Here is a 12121-nt window from a genome sequence, read left to right on the forward strand (position 1 = left end):
CGGGATTAGAACCCATAACCTGACTCCTAGGCCCATGCTCTGTCCCCTACACCACGCTACTTCTCAACAATTGCTCACTCCCTTTAAATAACTGTGATACCCATTGAAAACATAATTTCAAATCATTCGCTTTTGGGGAAATAATAAAAATTATAATAATAGTAATTATTTTTATTATGGTACTTGTTAAGGGCTTACTGTATGCCAGGCACTGTTTTAACTGCTGGGGCAGAAACAACTTAATCAGGTTGGACACAGTCCCTGCCCCACATGGGGCTGACACTCTTAATCCCCATTTTACAGATGAGGTAGCTGAGGCATAGAAAAATAAAGTGGCTTGCCCAAGGTCACCCAGCAAAAAAGTGGCAGAGTCAGGGTTAGAATTCATAAGCAGTTTGGCCTAATGGAAAAAGCATGGCCCTTGGAGTCAGAGGACCTGGGTTCTAATTCTAGCTTTGCCATTGGCCTGCTCTATGGGTTAAAATACCCATCTCCCTCCTACTTTGACTTTGAGTTCCTTGTGGGACAAGGACTGTGTCTCATCTAGTTATCCCAATGCTTAGTACAGTGGTTGACACATGGAGAGGCATGGCCTAGTGGATAGAGCAGAGGCCTGGGAGTCAGACGCACCTGGATTCTAATCTCAGCTCTGTTGCTTGTCTGCTAGGTGATCTTAGGTAGGTCACTTCACTTATCTAATAATAATAATAATAATGGTATTTGTTAAGTCCTTACTATGTGCCAAGCATTTTTCTAAGCACTGGGGGTGATACAAAGTATTCAGGTTGTCACATGTGGGGCTTACAGACTTAATCCCCCTTTTCCAGATGAGGTAACTGAGGCCCAGAGAAGTGAAGTGACTTGCCCAAAGTCAGACAGCTACCGAATGGCGGAGCCAGGATTAGAACCCTTGACTCCCAAGCCCGTGCTCTTTCCACTGAGCCACGCTGCTTCTCTGTCCCTCCCATCCGTAAAATGGGGATTAAGATTCTGAGCCCCATATGGCCCATGCACTGTGTCCAACCTGATTAGCTTGTCTCTACCCCATTCCCCCGTGTTGGACAGCAGCGGCACGGGAGAAGGTCGAGGGAAGAGACTCAGGTTGACTGCGCGGAAAAGGGCAAAGGTCAACCACTTCCAGATTCTGACCAAGAAAATTATCTGGATCCGCTACCAGAACGACTGCAGATGGAGAGCGGGGCGTGCTGGGAGAGATGGGTCCGTGGCGTCGCTATGGGTCGGAGATTACTCGATAGCATAAGCCAAGACAAATAGTAGCCATAGTAATAGTAGTATTAGATAGAAGAGGAGGAGGAGGAGGAGGAGGAGTATTTACTGAGCACCCATTTAGTATAGTGAACTCCCTTTTTTTAAAATTCATTTTATATACCTAAGTGCTGAAGAAGGTATCAGATCACAAATGTTTGAGTTGGCCGAAAAGGTGGTATGACTCAGGGCACTGGGAAATCAGCTGGACAAGTCTTGTTGGAAGAAGTCATTTACAAAAGAAAATCCATAACTAAAAAAAAAAGATCGGGACTGTATTTCTTCAGAAAAATCCATTCTGAATGTACGTACAAATGTAACGTCTAGTAACTATGGAGGGGGAAAAACGAATTCAGTTATTTTTTCTGAGTTGGCTGCTGACTCTTTTTTCATCACCAACTCAGTCCATCTTACATCACCCATAAAAAAGAAAATCTCAGATTTCCCTGACCTCTGCAAGGAAGTGAACATGAAAACCGAGGATCTGACTGAAAATTACTTTGATGTTTCCTTTCATTCTTGAAAAACAACCATTCAAGAAGAGTTGAAACAAATTGATTGATGATAGAGCCAAAATGAAGTCTGTAATAATAATTAATAATCATGGTATCTCTTAAGCACTTACTATGTTCCAGACATTGTACTAAGCACTGGGACAGATACGAGGTAATCAGGTTGTCCCACATGGGGCTCACAGTCTTCATCCCCATTTTACAGATGCGGTAACTGATCACAGAGAAGTGAAGTGACTTGCCCAAGGTCACACAGCAGAAAAGTGGCAGAGCCAGAATTAGAACCCATGACCTCCTGACTCCCAGGCCCTTGCTCTATCCACTACGCCATGCTCCTTGTCCAAGTAAAACTTAGAGCTGTTGGAAAGCAGAAGGCTGCCTGTAATGGGGCTGAGGGTGGGGAAATTGGGAGAAGAACATTTCCAAGAGGAAGATGACACCACTCTTCCCTCATTTCTGACCCAGAACGGCATTTCTTCATTCTGTAAAGCACGTGCCATGTTGACTAATAATAATGGCATTCATTTAAGCACTTACTAAGTGCCAGGCACTGTACTACCTACTGGCTAGAGCCTGGGGCTTGGGAGTCAGAAGGACCTGCGTTCTAATCCCAGCTCCACCACTTGTCTGCTGTGTGACCTCGGGCAAGTTACTTCTGCCTCCCTCTTCGCCATGACTTGGCAGAGTACAAAGCAACAGATTTGGTAGACACGTTCCCTGTTTTCTCTTCACTCGCTCTGCTTCGATCTGTCTCCACCCTGTTCCCCATTTCCCCAAAACCACGCCCCGTCACTACAAAGTCCCCCCAACATGGCCCGCCCTGCCCCTCAAGTCTTCGTCCAACCGAAATCCCTAACCCTCTCCACCCATCTTAAAAAAGCTGGGCTTAGAAGGGCGTTCTGCACAGAGTAAGCACCAAGGCGCTGTTCCTTAGGTTCAAACATGATGGTGAGACTTTACTAGAGTCGGCAGGTGGGACAAAACAAGGCATCCCTTAGAGAAGCAGCACGGCATAGTGGCTAGAGCACGGGCCTGGGAGTCAGAAGGTCACGGGTTCTATATCCGCTCCGCCACTTGTCGGGTCTGTGACCTTGGGCAAGTCACTACACTACTTTGGGCCTCAGTTACCTTATCTGAAAAATGGGAATTGAGACTGTGAGCCTCATGGGGGACGGGGACTGTGTCCAAACCGATTTGCTTGACTCCACCTCAGCACTTAATACAGTACCTGGCACGTAGTAAGCACTTAACAAATACCAAAATTATTATTATTACTGTGGAAAGACAATAAAGATTGCCCCTTGCCACCCTGAGGATTTGCTACCCACAGTGCCTAGAGCTGTTTGCATTTCTCTGCCTCAGGACTGCAACCTTCCTGAAACCTGGTTCGAAAACGATTAGCTCCATCCATCTCTGAAGGCCGCAGGCAGGGCTGCTCTGTCTTTGGCTTCCGTCTCCCAGCTTTTCACTGCTATTTCATACCACTTGAGGTTTTCGTTCCCTTGTATCCTTAAATTGTTTCTTCAGTCTCTCCTTCCTCCAGTTACCCTGTTTCGGTTCTTTAAAGAGTAGCTGTTTGGGTGTTCTATGTTTGTCCATTTTCCTGCCACATCCTGCTTCTCGTAGGTGGGATGTAATGAGCCTGGTGACATGACTGCATTCTTGGCTAGCATATACCATTTATTTTGGTATGTGAAAATGGGCGGAAGTTAAAAATACTCTGCCTTGAATCTTAAATTGCTGGTAGGAGAGGGAGAGGAAATGAGACCCAGGATTCTCCTGACTCTCCTCACAATTATCTGGCGAGTTCAGAGGTCTGAACGCTTCAGAAATGAGAAAACTAATAACAATGATAATTATGGAATCTGTTAAACGCTTACTATGTGTCAGGCACTGTACTAAGTGCTGGGGTTGGACACAAGCAAATCGGGATGGACACGATCCCTGACCCACATGGGGCTCACGGTCTTGATCCCCATTTTACAGATGAGGGAACCGAGGCCCAGGAAAGTTAAGTGATTTGCCCAAGGTCACGCAGCAGACAAGCGGCAGAGCCGGGATTAGAATATTTGCTCATGCGATACATTCAAACGTTTTAATCGTCATTTTTCAGTGCAGGCATCAAAGTTGGGTTGAATTTTTTTAAAAAATATTTTAACTTAAACTCGGCTCTCTCCATCCCTATCGTCATCCTCTGTCTCAAACACCCAACATGTTGGCATTACCCTCGACTCACCTCTCACATTCAGTTGGCACATGTGAGCCATTACCGCATCCTGTCAGTTGTGTCTTCATGACATCTCTAAAATCCACCTAAAATCCACTAATCCAAGCACTTATCCGAACCCCCCTTGCCTATCACATCCGCCTCCTCGCTGAACTCCTCGCTAACCATGTGATCCCTCTCTGATCTCACTTTACCCTGCTTCCAGCGTAGCTTAGTAGATAAAGCTCGGGTCTGGGGGTCAGAAGGACCTGGGTTGTAATCCCAGTTCTGCTACGTGTCTGCTGGGTGACCTTGAGCAAGTCACTTCATTTCTCTGTGCCTCAGTTACCTCGTCTGGAAAATGGGGATTAATAGTGTAAACCCCGTGGGGGACAGGGACTGTGCCCAACACAAGTAACTTGTATCTAACCTTAACGCTTAGAACAGTGCTTGGCACATAGTAAGCGCTAGGCATAATAATCATAATTTTTCTAAAGAACCATTCAATCCATGATTCCCTATCAATCCATCAACCAATCAATGGTATTACTGAGAGTTTACTATGTCTGGAGCACTGTACTAAATGCTCAGAATAGTAAAATAAAACAATATTAGTACTATTGGTATTAGTAAAATAGTAATAAAACATGATTCCAGCCCTGAATAGCTTAGTCTCCTCAAAAACCTCCAATGGTTGCCCATCTATCCCTGCATCAAATAGAAATCCCTCTCCGAAGGCTTTAAGGTACTAAATCAGCTCTCCCCCTCCTACTGCAACCCTACCCACTCATTTTGCTTCTCTAATTCATTCATTCAATCGTATTTTATTGAGCGCTTACTGTCTGCAGAGCACTGTTCTAAACGCTGGGTTAGATACAAGTTACTTGGGCACAGTCCCCATCCCCCAAGGGGCTCACACTCTTAATCCCCGCTTGGAATGTACAATTTGGCAGCAGATAGAGACAATCCCTGCCCAACAACGGGCTCACAGTCTAAAAGGGGGAGAGAGACAACAAAACAAAACAAGTAGTTAGGCATCAATACCATCAGGGTGGCACCTGGAGAGTTTCCAGTCCTCTACCAGTCTCGACTATGGGAGGGAAAGTCAAGCAGACATATACCCATTCCATTCCTAGCTTGGCCAGTGGCTAGCGAGTGGCAGGCCGTCTGCTACAAGTCAAAAGTCCCCCATGCTGGGCAGCAGCAGCACGGGAGAGAGTAGAGGGCGGAGACTCAAGTTGACTGCATGGAAGGAGACAATGGGCTACCAATTCAGGATTTTTACCCAGAAAACTTTCCAGATCCACTACCGGAATGACTGCAGATGGAGGCGGGGCCTTCTGGGAGAGACGCGTCTGTGGTATCGCTATGGGTCGGAGACAATTCGACAGCATAAGACGATTCCAACCTACTCACTGTATTTTGATCTCACCCGTCTCACTGCTGACTCCTTGCCCTCTGGCCTGGAACTCCCACCCGCTTCATGTCCAACCGACCACCACGCTCAAGGCACGATACTAAAATCACATCTCCTCCACGAGGCCTTCCTTGACTAAGCTCTCATTTGCTCACTCTATTCCCCCTCACCTCTGCATCACCTATGCGCTTGGGTCTGTAACCCTTAAGCACTCTGATACTCACCCCATCCCTAATCCCTCAGCATTTCATTACATATCAATCAATCGTTTGTATTTAACAAGCGCTAACCTGCCTCCTGTCTCGCCCCCATCCAGTCCCTACTTCACTCTACTGCCTGGATCAGTTTTCGACAAAAATGTTCAGGACACATTTCCCCATTCCTCAAGAACGTCCAGTGGTTGTCCATCCACCTCCATATCAAACAAAAACTCCTCACCGTTGCCTTAAGAGCAGTCGATCACCTTGCCCCTGCCTATTCCCCTCATCTGAAAAATGGGGATTGTGACCGTAAGCCTCATGTGGGACAGGGACTGTGTCCAATCCAATCTACCCTAGTGCTTAGAACCGTCCCTGGTATCATAATTATTATTATACTGTTATGTTGTACTCTCCCAGGAACTTGGTAAAGTGCTCTGCCCATCGCAAACTCTCAATAAATATGATTAACAAATACCATATAAAATACAGATACTAATTAATCTGTGCCACAGGTTATAATAATAATAATATTGGTATTTGTTAAACGCTTACTATGTGCAGAGCACTGTTCTAAGCGCTGGGGGAGATACAGGGTAATCAGGTTGTCCCACATGAGGCTCACAGTCTTAATCCCCATTTTACAGATGAGGTAACTGAGGCACAGAGAAGTTAAATGACTTGCCCACAGTCACACAGCTGACAAGTGGCAGAGCCGGGATTCAAACCCATGACTTCTGACTCCCAAGCCCGGGCTTTTTCCACTGAGCCATGCTGCTTCTCAAAACCTCCAATGGTTGCCCATCCATCCCTGGATCAAATAGAAATCTCTCCCCATAGACTTTAAGGTACTAAATCAGCTCTCCCCCTCCTTCCTTACCCTGTTAATCTCCTACCGCCCACGACTTAAAACCCAGTTGAGAACCAAGTCGAAAATGTTTTCAAGGTGAGGAAACATCTGGCTTCACTACCTGTCGAGAAAATCAGCATCGACTGGAGCCCATGTAGATTTGGTCAATATCTTGTTTTTCCATTGTAACCACCCACGTTTCTTTACCAGTGTTCTTGCAAACACTGTAAGCTCAATAAATACTGATGACTGCCTATCTCTTTGCCTTTCCCAGGTATACCATTCCTAGCAAATGAGAGCATTGATCATTTTTATTATCAATCTCTGGTGAATAATATCCCCTATTTCATGCAAGATGATGAACTTTAAAAATGAAAGCCCATCACTGAACACCAAACAGGTGAGATGGGCAATAATTTATGTCTGGGAAGCCAAGATTAAATGGAGTTGTTATTCTGGTAACATACTTGAGAGAACAAAGATTCTACACAAACCTTTGCCCATCCAGCCAACTCTGGAGGTTGAAGGGCATTTTCAGAGAATGGGATTGTGAAAAGCATTCACTATGAAAGAATCAGGAAAATCCCAAATTAATTAGAGAGGGGTGCAAATGAAGACCACAAAACAGAGCACTGCTGATTTTTAATCCTTGCAGGCAATTAGCAGAGGACGAAGTGACCAAATTAAAATGAAACACAATTTCATCTAGGACAAAAGCAACCCCAAAGCCAAAAGCTAGATAACATTTTAGGTGCTTAAAATGAGAAAATAAAACAAATACAATGGCAGTCACTGTGAACCTACTAAACCTGCAATATACTAGAGTAAATGTTCACTGTCCAGAGACTAGGTGTTCAACCTAGGAGAAGCTGTAACACAGCTGCTGTTTACCATATTTTCATGCTTAGAAATAATGTTTTAAGCAATGTCTTCCTGGGCAAGGAAGCTAGGGGCAAGGGGGATCTGTCTCTTTCCTTCAAACTCCTTAAAAGCTCTCTCACTGGAGTTCTATTCATAAGTAAGCAATCCCCCTGGGGCTGATTGATGGTAGGAAGGAGATTTTTCCATCATGATTCCTGCTTGGTTGGGTTGTGTGAACACAACTGAACTCATTCATTCATTCATTCAATAGTATTTATTGAGCGCTTACTATGTGCAGAGCACTGAACTAAGCGCTTGGAATATACAAATCGGTAACAGATAGAGACAGTCCCTGCCCTTTGACGGGCTTACAGTCTAATCGGGGGAGACAGACGGACAAGAACAATGGCAATAAATAAAATCGAGGGGATGAACATCTCATAAAACAATAGCAAACAAATAGAATCAAGGTGATGTACATCTCACTAACAAAATAAATAGGGTAATGAACTCTCCAGCCCAGAGGCCCTACCGACACTTGTTAAGACTCAGTGAAATCGCTCCAATAGATGCCTAAGTCCACTGAATCGTATTTATTGAGCACTTACTGTGTGCAGAGCACTGTACTAAGCACTTGGAAAGTACAATTCAGCAAAAAGTAGAGATAATCCCTACCCATTAATGGGCCCACAATCTAGAAGGATAAGTGCTTCGTTCTCGAGCGATGGCAAAGTGGCCAAATTCCATTTAAATGACTTCGAGTTTGAAATGGACAGGGGCACTTTCCCTTTAACACTCTACCAGCAGTTTGAACTTTGAAGATGTCTGGACTCATTCAGTCAGCCAATCATATTTTTTGAGGGCTTACACTGTGCAGAGCACTGTGCTATGCACTTGGGAGAGAACAATGTAACAATATAAATTGCAAAAGAAAGGCTAGGATGGAAGTGCCTTACAGCAAAAGCAAACAGATTAATATATCCACAGATTTTCCGTTTTTCCTAAGGACCAAGTTCAAGGAAATTCGTAATTAGAATAATAATAATTACTGTGGTATTTTTAAGTAATTACCTCATTCTGGACACTGCACAAATAATAATAATACTAATAATGTTGGTATTTGTTAAGCGCTTACTACGTGCAGAGCACCGTTCTAAGTGCTGGGGTAGATACAGGGGAATGAGGTTGTCCCACGTGAGGCTCACAGTCTTCACCCCCATTTTACAGATGAGGGAACTGAGGCACAGAGAAGTGAAGTGACTTGCCCACAGTCACACAGCTGACAAGGGGCACAGGGTAGATATGAGATGATTGGTTCGGACACAGTCCCTGTCCCACATGAGACTCCCAGTCTTAATCCCCAATTTACAGAAGAGGGAACTGAGGCACAGAGAAGCAAAATGACTTGCTCAAGGTCACACAGCAGCCAAGTGGCAGAGCCAGGATTAGAACTCAGGCCCTCTAACACACAGGCCCAGACTCCTTCCATTAGGCAATGCAGCGTCTCAATTCATGGATCCTCTAGACTGTAAACTAGCTGTAGACGGGGAATGTACCTACCAATTCTGTTATACTGTACTCTCCTAAGTGCTTAGTTCAGTGCTCTGCACACAGTTAACACTTTATACAACTGATTAATGATCAGAAAGTGAGGAATTTATCAAGAGCAAACTGTCAGCCGGTAATTGAAGTTTCTCTCTACTCTGCTACAGAGTAGAAGCACAGAGGAGAAGCAGCATGGCTCAGTGGAAAGAGCACAGGCTTGGGAGTCAGAGGACGTGGGTTCTAATTCCAGCTCCGCCACTTGCTGCTGTGTGACCTCGGGCCAGCTGCTTAACTTCTCTGTGTCTCAGTTACCTCACCTGTAAAATGGGGATTAAGACCGTGAGCCCCACGTGGGACAACTTGATTACCTTGTATCTATCCCAGCACTTAGAACAGTGCTTGGCACATAGTAAGCACTTAACATATACCATAACTATTATCATTATTAACTCAGATATAACAATGACATAAAAGGTTTTCTAAGGTAGAAACTAAGATAGAGTTTCCATAAATCAGGCAGCCAGGCAAAGTGGCTATCTCAGGGGCACAGAGTGGCCTAATAGAAGGTCAGAGGACTTGGTTTCTCATCCTGGCTCCGCCACCAGTCTGCTGTGTGACCTTGGACAAGTTATTTCACTTCTCCGTGCCTCAGTTACCTCATCTGTAAAATGGGGATTAAGACTGTGATCCCTTTGCAGGACTTGGACTGTGTCCAACCTGATTATGCTGAATCCACCCCAGCGCTCAGTACAGTGCCTGGCTTAAGTAAGCGGTCAACAGATGTTGTTAACAAAAAAAGAGTCACCTGAACACAAGGCCTGTGTTGGCATTTCTGATCTTGCCACTTGGAAGTTGGGATCTAGTTGGGAAAAACACCACGCTATTAAGTCCATCTATCTTTTCTGGTTTGAGTAATCACCCTATTAGAAAGATACCTGAGTAAACTTCTACATAAATATCAATGCATGAATGGCAAAAGCAGCGAGCCATAAACTAAAAATAGAGCACGATGCCACCAGCCAGGTATAATGAAAATGGTTTTATAACCCCAAGTGTATCCTAGCAACTGTGTTTCCTTGAAGGATACTCAGCTCTGACTGAATCAATCAATGTATTTATTGAGCACTTGTGGTTTGCAGAGCACTGTACTATGAACTCGGGAGAGTACAAAATAACAGAATTGGTAGAAATATTCCCTGCCTACGATGAGCTTACAGTCTAGAAGGAGCAGAACGCTATATTAAGCGGTTGGGAGAGTACAATAAAACAATAAACAGACACGTTCCCTGCCCAAAATGAGTTTACAGTCTAGAAGCGGGGAAGCTCTACCTTCATTCAACCGCATTTACTGGGCGCTTACTGTGTGCAGAGCACTGTATTAAGCGCTTGGGAGAGTACAATACAACAACAGACGGACACATTGTTCGGGTCTTGTGAGCATTGTGAGTCCTTCAGGGACTGTTTCTATCTCAGTGCTTAGTATATAGTAAGCACTTAACGTATATCAAAATTACTATTATTGTTATTACCTCAAGAACTCTGAGATCAAGGCTTCCACCTGACTTACAAACTGTATTTTGGGCTTTTCCAGTTGCCCGGCTCTAAATTCCCAATCAATCAATCATATTTAGCAGTGTGGCCTAGTGTATAGCACGGGCCTGGGAGTCAGAGGTCACTTGTTCTAATCCTGGCTCCACCACATGTCTGCTGGGTGACCTTGAGGAAGTCACTTCACTTCTCTGGGCCTCGGTTCCCTCATCTGTAAATGGGGATTAAGAGTGTGAGTCCCATGTGGGACAGGGATTGTGTCCAACCTGATTAGATTGTATCTATCCCAGAACATAGAACAGTGCTTCATTCATTCGCTCACTCATTCACTCAATCGTATGTATTAAGTGCTTACCTAGTGTACAGCACTGTATTGAGTGCTTGGGAAAGTACAATACAACAATAAACAGTAACAATCCCTGCCCACAACAAGCTCACAGTACAAGCTCACACAGTAAGAGCTTAACAAGTACCATTATTATGATTATTATTACCTGCAGAACGCTATACTAAGCACTTGGGAGAGTACAATACTAGAGAATTAACAGACACTTCCCCTGTCCAAAAAGAGCTTACGGCCTAAAGGGGGAGATGGACATTAATAGGAAGAAATAAGTAATGCATAACAAAAATAATAATGTCTAATTTAAATTATTATAATTGAAATCATTTAAATGATTTCAATTTAATTAAGACAAATGTAATGAAATTTCAAGCACTTAAATCAGTCTCCTGCTGATCGGAATAATATCGAGGAGTTCCCCTAGTCCAAGCAAGACTGGAGGAACAGTCGTCCATCAGGGGAGGGCAGGGATCACGCTTACCAACTCTTTTGGACTGTACTCTGCCAAGCACTTAGTACCGTGCTTTCGACTCATAAATAGTCATCAATGGATGGATTTTATGCTAATTGGAAGGTAATCATATCGTGGAAAAAAAAACCTGTCATCACTTGCCCAACCGAGCCAAACTGCAGCCCAAGGAGGACTGATCTTGTTGTTATCGGGCTAACGAGTTAGCTCCTTGTGGACCTGGAACGTGTCTACCAACTCTGGCACGCTGTACTCCTCTCCTAATTGCTTAGTCGAGAAGCAGCACGGACTAGTGGGTAGAGAACGGGCCTGGGAGTCAGAAAGACCTAGGTTCATAATCATAATAATCATGGTGGTATTTCTTAAGCACTTGATATGTGCCAGGCACTGTACTAAGCGCTGGGGTTGGATTCAAAGCAAATGGGGTTGGACACGGTCCCTGTCCCACATGGGGCTCACAGTCTCAATCCCCATTTGGACAGGGAGGGAACTAAGGCCCAGAGAAGTGATATGACTTGCCCAAGGTCACACAGCGGACAAGTGGCAGAGCCGGGATTAGAACCCCTGACCTTCTGACTCCCAGGCCCGGGCTCTATCCACTGCGCCAGGCTGCTTCTCTGGGTCCTAATCCTGGCTCTGCCTCTCGTCTGCTGGGTGACTTTGGGTGAGTCACTTCAGTTCTCTCGGCCTCAGTTCTCTCATCTGTAAAATGGGGATTGAGAATGTGAGCCCCATTTGGGACAGGGAGACGATGGGCCCTTGAGATTAATTTGGGATTGTGTTTTTCATAAAATTGTCTAACAGCAGATTGTGAAGCATCTCTATTTCTGAACAGATTAAAAATACAGGCACAAACACAGCAGCCCTGCCCACTGCAACACTCACTCATACATTCACGACTGGGAAT

General features: G+C 44.7%; 1 protein-coding gene and 1 non-coding gene across 2 annotated transcripts in view; one reads left to right on the forward strand and one right to left on the reverse strand.

Moving 5' to 3' along the window:
* Positions 1–12121, reverse strand: part of TMTC1 (transmembrane O-mannosyltransferase targeting cadherins 1) — a 361323-nt gene that overhangs the window by 233350 nt on the left and 115852 nt on the right. The gene's annotated exons all lie outside the window — the stretch shown is intronic.
* LOC114809433 lies at positions 5026–5162 on the forward strand. Its single transcript, XR_003757218.1, has one exon. It is a non-coding gene; the product is annotated as a small nucleolar RNA SNORA7 (small nucleolar RNA).

The sequence above is a fragment of the Ornithorhynchus anatinus genome, chromosome 2, assembly GCF_004115215.2.
Source record: "Ornithorhynchus anatinus isolate Pmale09 chromosome 2, mOrnAna1.pri.v4, whole genome shotgun sequence".
Taxonomy (NCBI): domain Eukaryota; kingdom Metazoa; phylum Chordata; class Mammalia; order Monotremata; family Ornithorhynchidae; genus Ornithorhynchus; species Ornithorhynchus anatinus.